The sequence below is a fragment of the Ambystoma mexicanum genome, chromosome 6p, assembly GCF_040938575.1.
Source record: "Ambystoma mexicanum isolate Mex_15411 chromosome 6p, UKY_AmexF1_1, whole genome shotgun sequence".
NCBI classification, from domain to species: Eukaryota; Metazoa; Chordata; class Amphibia; order Caudata; family Ambystomatidae; genus Ambystoma; species Ambystoma mexicanum.
This window is the reverse complement of record NC_090935.1, coordinates 1,306,643,008-1,306,657,284: the sequence shown is the minus strand read 5'-3', so window position 1 is coordinate 1,306,657,284 and position 14,277 is coordinate 1,306,643,008.

The window sequence follows — 14,277 nt, the reverse complement described above, 5'->3', positions numbered from 1 at the left end:
AAGCGCCAAAAAATAGACATTGCACTACTCCAAGAAACACACTTAACTATGGACAGACAAGCTACATTGGCAAGAAAATGGAGTGGGTGGACCCTGGGCTTGTCATACTCAACATTTGCAAGAGGAGTTCTGATATGGGTGGCGCCGTCAGTCCTGTTTAAAGTACTGAAGTCCTATAAAGGTACAGAGGGTAGAATGGTTATAGTACAAGGGAAGGTGGAGAGGAGGGAGCTTTGTATTGTTAACACGTATGCAGCGAACCAGGGTACGGCTGACTACTTTAGGTCACTGTACCCGCAACTAGCCAGGTACAGGGATGGCACTCTGATATGGGGTGGGGACTTAAATTGTACTCTGAACCCCAAGTTGTATAGGTCTAATGACAAGGTGGCGCACCTGGCCCCGGCGGCCGAAGCCTTGCATATAATACTGCAAGAATTTATGTTGTTGGATGTATGGAGAGCCTTACACCCACAGGCTCAGGGATATTCACACTACACTGCCCTTAAACAATTATATAGCAGGTTAGATTATTTCTTCACTGGGGAGGAGACACTAGGAGAGTTCACAACGGCAGAATATAAAGCATGAGTATTGTCGGATTATGCCCCCATATTGGTCACATGGCAGTATTCCCCCCCACCCCCCTGAGCGCACGCATCCCAATGTGGAAACTGAGAAGTGAATCTCTTAAAGATGAGATATTTAGGGAATGCTTAAAGGAGGGGTTCAAAGACTATTTCAGGAATAACACGGGCTGTGTGAGTTCAGCTGGCACATTGTGGGAAGCATTCAAGGTGGTGATTAGATGGACAGTGATAGCCTCAGCTAGGGGTACACAGGCTATAATTGAGAGGGATTTGGGCAGGGCGGAGGCCAAACTAGAGGCGTTGGGCGGCATGGAGGACACAACCACGGAACAGGCCCAGGAAGAGCCTGATTGCAGCAGGAATATTTGGATTACCGGGTTAGACTAGATAACTGAAACTATAGCTAATACATAGAAAAGCAACACGCAGAAGGTGATAAGCCGGGACAGTTGCTGGGCTGGCTTTATTCGAGCACGTTTAAAAGGGACCTGATACGGGAGGTTAAAGGGAGAAACAGAAATACCTACACGATGCAAGAAGGTATTAATAGACGTTTTTATGATTATTATAAGGAGCTATATGCAGAGACATCGATGAAGCAGCAGAAAGAGATTGACGAGGCGATGGAAGAGATAGAACTCCCCAAACTAGAGGCAGAGGCAATGAGCAGGCTGGAAGCACCTATAACGGTAGAAGAACTGGAATCCACCATAAGGGGGTTTCCAACTGGCAGCACTGAAGGGCTTCGGTATGGGTCCAACATACATAAAGTGGGCGCAGCTTCTTTACAGTAGTCTGATGGCCAGGGCGAAGACTGGCGGGTGCATCTCGGATCAATGGCAGCTAAGTAAAGGTACCAGGCAGGGTTGTCCGTGGTCTCCTATGCTATTTATACTTGCCTTGGAGCCGCTGGCTACATATCTTCATAAGGAATATAGAGTTTCTGGCATAACTATATGAGGTACTGACCATTTGCTCTCCCTGTTGCCAGTACATATGCTCCTATATTTACAACATCCTAAAATGAATCTTCAGTATAGTCTAGGTGTTGGACTGTTACGCAGCACTATCAGGTATTACGATTAATGCTCAGAAGTCATGCTTGTTTCACATAGCGGGGTACAAAGGGAAAACCCTGGACAGGTTGCCAACACTGCCGACTAAATGGGAGACAGCCACATTTAGATATTTAGGGGTAGATATTTATCACAACCCTAAAACAGAACATTTGCAAAACAAGGCAAAGGCGGTGGAAAAAATAGAGAAATCCATGTTTTTTTTGGGAAGCTGCTGCTTTCGCTGATGGGGAGAGTGGCATTGTTAAAGATGGTGGTGCTGAGAAGGCTACTCCATTTCCTCACACATGTGCCATACAATATACCCAGACGCTTCTTCAAGAGATTAGACACAATAGCTTCCTATGGCGTAACCCGAGATGCCGTATGGCCCTTGCTAAACTGCAAAAACCGTATGCCCTAGGTGGAATCAACGCTCCGCACTTTGAGGCTTACTTTCTGGCGTGGCAGTTACAATTTGTGACAAATTGGTTGTCGGATGTGCAGTCTCAAGACACCCTGGTATTGCAGCCACAGTGTGCCCCATTCTTTTTGAAGGATGTACTATGGGCCATTAAGTCATGCACCCTTGACCCCCCGTTACTTTCGAAACTGGGCAGAGAGACATGGCGGAGAGTGGGCCGCTTTCTGGATATAGAGTCACGGTACTGCCCCCAAGTACCATTGGTGTCGCTAAAATGTGAAGATTTGCAACTCAGATTGAAGATAAGGAAATACTGGGAACCAATGGATGTGGCGATGGTGGGAGACCTACTGCAGGGGGGAGAATTGAAGGATTTTGTCACACTCGCCTCCGAAACAGGCATACATGCCGGACAGTATATCACACATGCAGCACTACTCCAGAGTGTGCAGAGTAGATGCCCCTGATGGGATATTACAAGAGGATGAGATCATAGAAACATTGTATGACATTTCAGAAGGGGGACACAAGGTGTCACAGCTATATGAGCTGTTAATGTCATGACCAGAAGACACGTTGGCGCAGAGCAAGCGCAGATGGGAGGCAGACTTGCATGAGCAACTGACAGATGCGTCCTGGGGCAGAGCCCTAATGTACCATAAAAAGGTTTCTAGAAATGCAAAGCTCCAGTTGATCCAACTGTATGTCACCCATAGGGCATACCTGACGCCTGGTAAAATTACCAAGTTTAGCAGGGTGACGGAGCAAGCTTGTCCAAAATGTGGAACGATTGATGCAGATTTACTACATATGTTTTGGCCGTGTACAGTGATTAGGCAATTTTGGGAGGAGATAGCTCGGGCCCTTGCCGAGAATGGTTTAACATTAGACTTGAGTTCCCCAGCAGCTTGTATGTTGGGTATTTTTGCACGGCCGAAGCGGGCGAGACATCTTAGTAAATTGAAGGGCCTAGCATAAATACTGGCGAAACGTAGAATTGCTGTGGGGTGGAAAGCGCGCAAGGGACCAGAGATGTGTCTATGGTGAAGGGACCTTCAGAAATGGTCAAGAGCGGAAACTGCAGTATGGCAGAAAGTGGCACGTAGCAGGCAAGATGAACAGAGTGCATCCCTAGATTCCTGGAAGCAACTGGTACAGGACTTGTCAGTGTCAGGCATGGTGCAGCATGGGAAGGTGGAGTCTCCCCATTGATTAAAAAACTCATAGTAATGCATAGTTCGGGACAGACAGTCGAATAGGATGTGATACATTGAGTGGAATAGGCTGGAGTGGGGGGGGGTTGGGATCGTAGGTAGACAGACACTATTGATGCACAATATTATAGATCATTGATTGATGTTTGTAAGTTAAACTATTGTTTGAAAATCAAGCGATACTATTTAAAAAAAAATAATTTCTAATCGTCACCTCCAGGGCACAGTCACATTCATCATCCTCCACATGGAGGCGTGCCACTGTTCTCTCCTGGAAGGCTTGCCGTCCCTCGAACACCCTCCTCTCTACCCAATGCTCCAGATAAGATTTTGAAGTAGGGGGATTGTGCTCCATATTTTTGAAAGTTGGGAGTAAAATGATTTTTTAGGGAGTAAAAACATGAGTCCTGTTTAAAGTACTGAAGTCCTGTTCCCAAAGGAAGTATTTTATAAACAAGTCAAAATATGTTGAACTGTAAAACAGAAATGTTTTTGTGATAACTTCTTCTTTGCACCAAGTTATTCATGCATATTAAAAGATACATTTGACCTCTTACATAATTCTAGTCGTTTCTTCCTGTGGTACTACATGAACTACTGGTCCAAATACATCCATGAATCTGTTTGGGTGAAAGCAGGTGAACAAACTCCTGTGTGTCTATTTTGTATTTTTTAATTGGGAGTACTTGTACGCCCTTTTTTGTTTTTTTTTAGTATTTTTAGGGAGTAAAAGTGGCCGATACGCCCCTTATCTGTAGGACTGTCTCCATCTCCTACTCCTCCCTGCAAGCCTCCTCCAGGATGACAATCCGCCTCTGTGTCCTCCTCTCCACTACCTCTGCCCTGGCCCTAGCAGCCCTAGCAACCCGTACCATCCTGGCCCGCTGCCTCTCTGTTATTAGCTGTATTCTGAAGTCCCCTTGAACGCACACATCTGCCTGATTCTCCTATGCCCCCCCTGCCAGGTGACTGAACAGTGCTGCTGTGCTTACCTCCTAGATGTTGATGGCCCCTGCAAGGATTGCCTCTGGGCACTCCTAATCTGCTGCTGCCTGGCCAAGAGCACACTACGCAGGTACCCCCAACATCTGGATGTTATAAATTGGGTGGGAGGCACAGTACCAGCATTGTCCTGAGGTGCCAGCTAACCCACTGATGCCTGTTCCCGGGTTGGTGCCTGGACAGGCACTGTGACTACCCCTTCTGTACTTGCCGTGACTTCCACCAAAGTTCCTTGTGCTCCCCCAGCCAACTCTCCCTCAGATGAGGTGGTCTCATATCTGGCTGGTTGGGGTATGCCCGTTAGTCTGGTGGTTGGATCCCTGCCCTTGTACTCCACAGCGATGCCTCCGCCCTCTTCATGAGCTGCAACAACTGTGGAAAATGGGACAAAACACATTGACATTAGTAATCGTCATCAGTGCATGTGTGTCATACACAACATTAACATCATCAAACATGCAGCATGTTTCATACTGGAACTGACACACACCCAATGCACACACACATGTACCTGCCCATGCAAACTGCATGTCAACTGTTGCATGAGTGTAGTGTGAAGGCTGAATCACAGTCATGAGGCATGCACATGTCAACCAAACACAGAGTTGATTGGCCACCAACACATCACCAAAAACTTGCAACGCTACCTTATCAATGATCAACCAATTCAAGTATGACTTGCAGCCGTGGGCATGGGAACAGCACCATGGCACCTGCCCACACAATCACTCCCACCAACATACACATGCAACAGCATGACCTGCAAGCAAGCAACATGTACCACAACATATACCAGGGAACAAATTGCTCATGTAATGTGGCCCAGCATACATATATTGCATGTACACACATACATTTGTGTTCCAAATGCAGCGGGATGAGATGTCACATCCCTGTCCCACATCCTGTGCCACACATGGAGTAGTCCATCATACATGTCACTTCCATGCCCACAACATAGCATATCTGCATCCATACTGTCCCAGCACTTGTACCATAATTTCACACAGCAAGGACCTGAGTACAACCAGTCAATGTTGAAAAATGGGCCACTACCCATGCAAATGGCAGTATACAATGGGCCTCATTACAGGTGCGGCAGTAAGGGGTTAACAGCGCCGGTAAGGATGCCGGTGCCGTTAACCCCTTACCGCCGCATTTCGAGGTCCCTTAGCGGGTCCCACTAGGGCCGGCTGGTAACACCAGCCGTCCTTAGCGGGAGCCGCTAAGGGACCATGGAGCTAATAACGGGCCCGCTATTTACGAGCCCGTTATTAGCCATATGGGGGCTCGAATGGGAATGGGGAAGGGTATTTTGAATGGGGATTTACCGGTTCCTCCAAGGTTGGAATGACCCGGTAAGTCCCCATTCAGAGAAACCGGACCCGGACACGACTTTGGAGGCAGCCATGGTGCTAATAGCACCATGGCTGCCTCCAAACTCGTAATGACCCCCAATATCTGACTCCACATATGCCCAGCATTGGCATGAGGCAGAAAGCTGCTGCCTCTCACACCACACACAAGCTGCAAAAAGAATGTTGCATCTGCAAACATGCATGCCACACATACGCTGTAGAGCATAGTTCCACCTCGGTACTCACCAGCAGCCTCCAGACGACTTCTCCAGGACAAGATCTGGGAGTGAAGGTCCGGATAGAACCTCTGAAGGACCTTCAGCTCTACCTGGGAGAACCGGTGGCAGCCTGCCCGGCACCCCTTGCACTGGGGTCTGTATCTCTACCCATACAGCCCCCCCTTTTTCTTCCTGCACTTATCAGACCTACCCTGTCGGCTGCCTTAAACCTAGCACTTGCAAATTGCTGGCTGCACTAAAACGGTTTGTTTCCTTTATTATTTATTTATTGTTATTTATCTGTTTCTCCTCTGCTTTGCACTTTGCACTGCTCCCCCCTCCATGCACTTTTCCCCTCCCCCCCTCCCATGCACTTAGGCGTTCTCAATGTCACTGGGCCTAGTAAGATCGCTGTTTTGTTCTCCCCTGTTCCCCTCCCTTGCCTTGTCACGCTTTGAAACACTTGTGTACGAGCGCGATAGAAATAAAATATCAATATCAATACACCACCACGGTGGATTCCCTGGTGAAAGCTGCCACCACCTTGTAATGGGTATGGGCCTTGAGGTCATCCCAACGCTTCCGTACTGTGGTCTCCATGCGGTCTGCCTCCCCCCCATTGATGGCAGCCGTCATGCCACCCCAGATCTTCGGCCTTGCGTCGTTGCCCAGCAGTGTTGCCCAGGACCCAATCCACCAAGATGACAAGTTTGGAGGTAGTGAAGTTGGCAGCCCTCTGCCTTGTGTGGAGGTGCTGCACTCCTCAGAGGATGTAGATGGGGCAGACATGGCACCCCTGAGGCAGGTATGGCTTTCCTAGGTAGGTGCTATGGTGGTGTTTCACAGGTGGAAGTCCCAAGTACAGATGGGCTGGTCACAGGCCCAACACAGGAGTACAGGCAAAGGTGGGACAGCTGGCACTCCAAGACAGTGCTGACACAAGGAGTCACTCACACTCGACCAGGCAGCAGCAGATTAGGAGAAAGTGAGGTAAAGTAGGGCGGTAGGAGGCAAGAACAGCAGTTTTCGGCAGGAGGAACTGTTGTGTGTGCCTCGCATTTGCAGCAGCTGATAACAGAGTAAAGACCCCCAATGCGTAAATTATGTCCTACACACGGAGACGCAGCATAACTACATGGCTAAGGCAATGACGATGTAATATAAGGCGCCCGACACGCATCTTTGAATGTGCGCGTGAAGGTACGATCTGGACAAGTATCGCTTTCTTATTTGGAAATGCTATGCAAGCCGTTTCCTTCAGGTAAGGCGTACCACATTTTGCTTTTTGGGGGGTAGCCTCTGCGCATACATGCATAGATCTTTTCCGTTTTTGAGGCCTACGGTGTGTTGCGTATGCATTTTTTGAGTCTCCCGGTGCCTCTGCGTATCGCACACAGCATTTCTTTGCATTTTGGAAGCTTTCTGCTAATGTGTATGCATTTATTGAGCTTAGGGGTTCTTCTGTGTATCAAATACTGTATTTTATGACTTTGAGGGACATTGGCGCTTTGCTGGACCACACATCTACATTGCACATCACATAGACTGTTCCCTTCCTCATTTTGCCCAGAACAATTTCTTGATGTGCTTTCCATTTATCCTTTGATCCTGAAATATGAGTGGAAAGGCCCGAGAGGGAAAGGGAGCAGACAGGGTCGGGGATGTGATGAGGACACTTCTGACCCACCCCCAGGGGGTCAGGGATGTGATGCGGATAGATCTGCCCCAACCCCAGGAGGACGTGGCGGGCCCCAATCCACAGGTTACCCAGCACTCTGGCCGCCAACGTGGTCACAGCCTGACAAGTGCAGCACCACCATCTAAGGCCCATTGGACCAAGGAGGGACACCCTGCAGAGCAGGAAGAGGCTCCACCCCAAGGCATGGCACAGAATACTGGTCCGCAGAGCAAGAGGTGCTTTACTGATGAAGAGATCCAGATCCTCATTGACTACCTGACTGATCACTATCATGAGATGTGCCAGAATGCAGGGAGCACCCATACACTGCACAATGAAGGGTGCATTGGCAGCAGGTCACGAACAAGATCAACACCTTAGGTGTGGAGATGAGCACTGCTGGACAGGTTGTGAAGTGGTGGAATGATCTCACACGTAGGACCAAGCAGAAGCTCAGTGTCAGCCTGCTCTCTGCACAGACCACTGGAGGGGGGCCACCAGAGGAGGAGCAGCTGACACTGCATGAAGAGGCCATGAGCCAATTCATCACCCTTGAGCAGGTGCAAGGCGTGGGAGGCCTGGAGAACTATGAGGACACATCTGGTGAGTGGCATTTATTGTACATCGTATGTTGTGCCAATCATGCATGAGCCACCATATATGTGTAGTGGTACATCTGGCTGCAGTTGTATAACATCCTTGGGGCTGCATGTTTGCAGATGTTTAGACTAATGGGAGTACCCTGTGTGGTGGACATGTTTGCCACATGTCTGTGTAACAGTACACATCACCCACAGGGTACACCTCTGTTTCATGGGCAGGAAATGACAAGCCTACAAATACTGTTGTTTGCTACATTCCTGCGGCGTGTCACTTTGAACGGCTCAACAGGTACATGCAATAGATATTGACCAATCACATCATTTCATGCTGAATTGCATGTTCAAATTGTCACCTGCTCCTACGGGATGCCTTCTCCTGATGCATATGGTAGTTTTTCAAGCATAACAATCAAATAGAAGCACCTGGCTGACGTTAAAGGCCTGTATGTGTCCGTCAGCTGATACTTGACAGGCACATGCTTTGTCACTACCATCATTGTGCTGTAAAGTTGCACGGACATTGGCCTGTCTGTGTACTTGATACATGCATATTTGTCCATACTCATGTCATCTGTTTGATAAGGTAACACATGCCAGCTATATCGCCCATTCAGATGTGGCATGATGGCACTGTTGCTCTTTGTGTAGTGTGATTATTATTTGAGACAGTGCCGGTTCGTAGTTCGAACATGCACCGTCATGAACAATGACACATCACTGTTGAATGATGTTCATAGACAGGGACTGCTTCACAAACGAGAACACCTATACCAGAGGCATCACTGTAGGGATTGAATGTTGCACCTACATGCTACTCTTGGACCTTGTATGACCTTCATCACTATGTCCAACAAAGGTGTCTCAGGATATGTTGTATGGACTCCACATTTGCACATACACAGCCTCCCCACCAGCATGGGCGAGAGCGTGAGAAAAGGGCAGAGCCATGCTACTGTCATACTGTCATGCGTATGGCACGCAGCTCCCACCCAAGCCTCACTCGTCTGCCTCCCTCTCATCCTCTCTCATTCATGGCTGCCCATCTGCTATACAGGCATGGCGTACTGCTAGCAATCTCTGCCTCAATGCCTGTAAGACAAAGAATCTTCTCATTGGGACCCCTGCTCCCTCTTTCCCTCCCACACTCTGGCCGCACTTCATGGGCCCACTCCCCTCACCCTCTTGGGAGTCAATAAATCTTGGTGTCATCTTTGAATCCTCTCTCATTCTCTCTTCACATCACAGACCTTGCCCAGAAGGCCCACCTTCAGCTGCATTTTGCCTTACCTCGCCTTCCCCAGAACCTCAAAGTCACCAGAGGCTGGACTACTGCAACAGCCTCTTCCTCTAGCTGCCGAATTCGCTTTCCGCCCCATTTAACTAATCCAGGACAGAACTGCAAGACTTTTCCTTGGCTGCATCTCTCCAGCTATAAAATCTCTCAACAGGCTTCAGGTTGCGGCGAGGATCTAGGTCAAAACCCTCAGCATCATCTACAAGGTTTTCTGGGGTTTGGGGCACCTCTACATCCAACTCTCTCTCTGCCTAATTGCCTCCCTGCTAGAGCCCTTCGGTCATCTACCTGTGACTCTCTGCAGATCAGACGCTTTACTAATCAGAGAGTGGTGAGTAGATATCCCTCCTCCACATGTGCCTCCCTTGAACGGCCTCCCTGCCCCTCTCAGACTTCTGCCTGATTCCATTAAGTTCCAGAAGCTTCCCAGGACCTTCCTATTCTCTTCTTACTTTGCTCTCCCATTCCCCTGCTAATGTCCCTGTCTGCCTCTTGACTGGCTGCCTGGTTCCTTCAGAGTCTTACAGGGCACCAGGCCCCCCCTACTCCAGTCTACCCTTGCACTTGGCCTCCCCTGACGTCCCCCCTTGTGGTCCCCTCCACACGCACTGCTCAGGGTGGGCCTGCACACTTGATGGCCCTTACATCCCTCTACCTCGCAGTTGGCTCAAGGACCTTCCTTACCCTGCACTCTCTGCTTTCACTGGATCTGTCCATCTGGCCTCCCCTGGCACTCACTTTTTCACACAGGCCCTTCTGTCCTGACTGGCACTCCCCCACCCCTGTACTTCTTTTACTGCACTTGCACAATCCAAATGTCACAAGGCCTAGTACGACTGGTTTGTTTGTTATCCTCCCTGTTCCCCCACCCTCTTGTCTTGTTGTAGCTCGAAACACATTGGGTTTAGGCACATTGTGAATATCCAATAACAATCATGCTGGCCTGCAGTCACTGAATGCATGTTTTGGTGGGGTGCAAGGGTACTTGTTACAGTGGAGTGGTGCTTTTGTATTAGATAGTGTGTCCAGCATGTCACACTCGTCGTCGATGCATAGGTCAAACTTCCCAGTCTACTATTTGTATCACTATTGGCGGAGTGCTGGTGCAAGGGGACAAGTTGTGAGGCCACACAGGGCATGAACAAATATGGTGCTCAACATTTACCCATGATGTGCAGTAGCAGTTGCCATTGTTTAAGATGGCAGTGGCCGTTGCATGACAGTGTCACACAGAATGACCGTCAATTACTGTTGTGCACTCAGTCATGGCCAGTCAATGACTGACATATCATAGGTCTATGTCATGTACATGCCACTGTCATCACACACAATGTCAATTTACAATGCATATTCCTGACTTCCGTTAGGCATACATTAGGGGAGTCACGCCGCGTGGAGACCCACACAGGGTGCAGAGAGACCTTGTGTCATCATTGATGTGACACAGCAGACGGTAACAGTCAGATGTGTGGTCAATTGTCTGACAGACACAGGGAGACCAAGACTGAGAGGGTGTGATTTAGAAAGCACACGCATCTATGCTGCACACATATCACAGCATTCAGTGTACACAGAGTATGCTCTGCATCTGTCATGTTTGGTGGATGGAATGGATGTCAATGGTGATGGAATGCATGTATGCCGTGTCTCAATGCATCCACGCTAGCACTTATCCAAGGATGTTACTTTTTGCCATCTCAGGCATGCAGCACCCGTAGTGATGGTGGAAAATGGTAGCACATTCTAGATATGTGTATTGACCGGATATGGTTCTCCAGTTCTCTGTTCAAATCATGAATTGTGTGTCATGTGCTGACTGTGGTAGCATCTGTCGATTTGGGTGACTGACTAATGCCATGTAATGTCCTTCTGCATTACGAGGACCCATCTGCAGTACTTGCCTCTGGTATGTGTGCTGACATGACAGTTGCATGGCCCATCAGTTAATGTGTATTCCATTTTTTTATGTCAATGTGTCCACTGACGACATTGACAGGACCGAGAGGGGGGGCCCTTGTTAGCAAAAGCCATACATCCATGGCTCACAGCTCATAGTGTGGGAATTCACAATGCCAGATGCTTGCATGTCCTGCCATTTTGTGTCTGTGTTGACTTTGATGCACTTGCGCATTTGTGTCTGGAGGCACATGACTCAAGATGTCTTTCTCTGTCCATGTGCAGGTGAGGCTGCACCAGATGCAGAAGAGGAGCAACAACAGTTGGTGGTACGCCAGACCCCCAGTGGAGGTCATGGTGTCATACGCCATGAGAACCCACTCGTGTTCCAGGCCATCATCAGTCGTGCTGTGGCCTCTTTGGATTCTTCGGACTCAGCTGATTTGGATGCTGAACCACATGTGTATGCCCCTTTTTGGGGGGGATTGCCACCCTTCTACTCCCCCTGCCCATTGTTTCCTACAGGGCCCTTCAGGTGTACTCCTTATCCCCACTACTCTTTGACCTGTGCAACTGACCACTCCACTCCCTTATCCGCTCACATGGCCTGCCCTGCTCTGTCACGCTTCACATGTAACTCACACACGCCCATTGTCGGGTTACTCATCATCAGTTGCTCCGCTTCATGGCGTAGCCTCTGGTGACACAGTTCTGGGCATTTGTGTACGTTGACTCCACAGGACAGATTTGTCATAGTTGCGGCATGTAGGGATGTACAGATATGCACATGTGTACCGCTAATGGACTGCTCCTGTGTTACCCAATCAGGTCACTTGTTGTACATTGTTTGTTTCTGTATGTTCTCTACACCAGGATGTATGGCATGATTTTGTGTTTACATTACTTGTTCATTTTAGCCGGCACTATGAGTGACTGCACGGTATGTGTGTACATTGTGGGCCCATGCATGTGTTGCAGGGTCGACTCTCCACAGCTTGTCTTCATCTGTTGTCCCTCTGGGAGTTGCCAGTGCATCCTGGGATCCATGCACACTTACTGGGATGGTCTCACACAGGTCCATTTACAGTGGTGTCCAACAGAGGGGTTTGTTGGTTGTGCAGGGTATGGGTATGTGGTTGTAGGCACTTGTTTGCTGGGATGTTGCATAGCTGAGTCTCGTTCTGCTTTGCATGCCATGGTGGGTTATGCATGTTGTTTCTTTGATGTAGAGCTGCTGATTGACCTTTCACAGGTGGCCATTCATTGCCAGTCTGCCCTTGTCCATCGGCCAATTTTGTCCTTCATCGCCCACTATATGTGGTACCTGTCCATCTATGTGTTTTCCACGCTTTCTGACCAGGCTGCTTCTTCCACAAGTGTTCATGTCTCCGTCTTCCTCTCTTGGGCAACGTCTCTCTGCCCTCACCCACTGTTATTTCAGACATATCCACCACATCTCCCCACCAGCCAGTCTCCTTGCACCGCTTTGCACCTATCTCTCTCTCTCTCTCTCCACTCCACTGCTAGGCAATCGTCATTTTCTGTCCTGTCTCCCTCTTGTACTCTGTAATCCTTCGTTACTGTTTGCTCCATGCCTATTTCCTTGTTCCATACAGGAGTTGTCATGGCTGTCCAGTATCTTTATGTTGATGCAATACATGTCTTTGCAAGTTCCAAATGTTTTTTTCAGGTGGGATGCAGTGGATGCGAGCCAGGTGGGTACCCTGTGCAGGTAAGTGAAAGGCACTCAGGTTGGCACTTGTGTTATCGTCGGTGGCAAAGAGTCTGGCACTGTGTGGGGTTGTTTTTCTTTTACTTGTATTGAGGTGAGCGGGTCCAGCTTCATGGGTGCATATGACACATGGTGATGGTAGGCTGGTGTGTCTGTGCATGCTGTTTTATCAAGACTATCAGCGTGGCACTGGTTGCGGGGTGATTGTTGTGTGGGAGGCTGTCACTGTAGGGCCTTTGTTGGTGAGTTGTCATGAGGGTGGCAGGTCTGGCTGTATGTGTGCTGGGACACATGGTGATGGGAGTGATAGGGAGTGTTTCCTTGCAGTTTTCACATGTGTCCTGCCTGCCACTTGACATCCCATTCAATGAATTTTGACTAGTCATGTCAACCCACGCAGGCAGTCCATTCTTGGTTCTTCTTCCCCTTCTGGGGGTACTGTCCTGAGACAATTCCACATGCAGCACATCATTGCTGTCCATTTGGGGGATGCCATGTTCACCACAGAAACCAGGCACACACCACTGGCCAGGGGTTGTTGTTTGCCACGGTTTTAGCTTGAATATTAGCTTGCATCACATTCAGACAGGATTGGGAATGGTAGCCAGTGCCACATTTAGATATAATTGTAAATATTAGCTTGCACCACATCTAGACAGGATTGGTAATGGTAGCCAGAGCCACATTTAGATATAATTGTGACTATTGGTTTGCGTTGTTTCTAGACAGGATTGTGAATGTAAGCCAGTGCCACATTTAGATATAATTGTGAATATTAGCTTGCGTCACATCTAGACAGCATTGTGAATGTTAGCCAGTGCCACATTTAGATATAATTGTGAGTACTAGCTTGCACCGCATCTAGATAGGATTGGAAATGGTAGCCAGTGCCATATTTGGATATAATTGTGAATATTAGCTTGCGTCACATCTAGACATCATTGTGAATATTAGCCAGTGCCACATTTAGATATAATTGTGAATATTAGCTTGCGTCACTTCTAGACAGGATTGTGAATGTTAGCCAGTGCCACATTTAGATATGATTGTATTGTGAATATAATCTTGCACCACATCTATACAGGATTGTGAATATTAGACAGTGCCGCATCTAGATTGAAATGTGGAGATATTTCAGGTGCCACATCTAGAAAGAATTTGGAACTTAGCATGTATCACATCTAGATAGCGAGGCCACTAACAAAACCACTAAC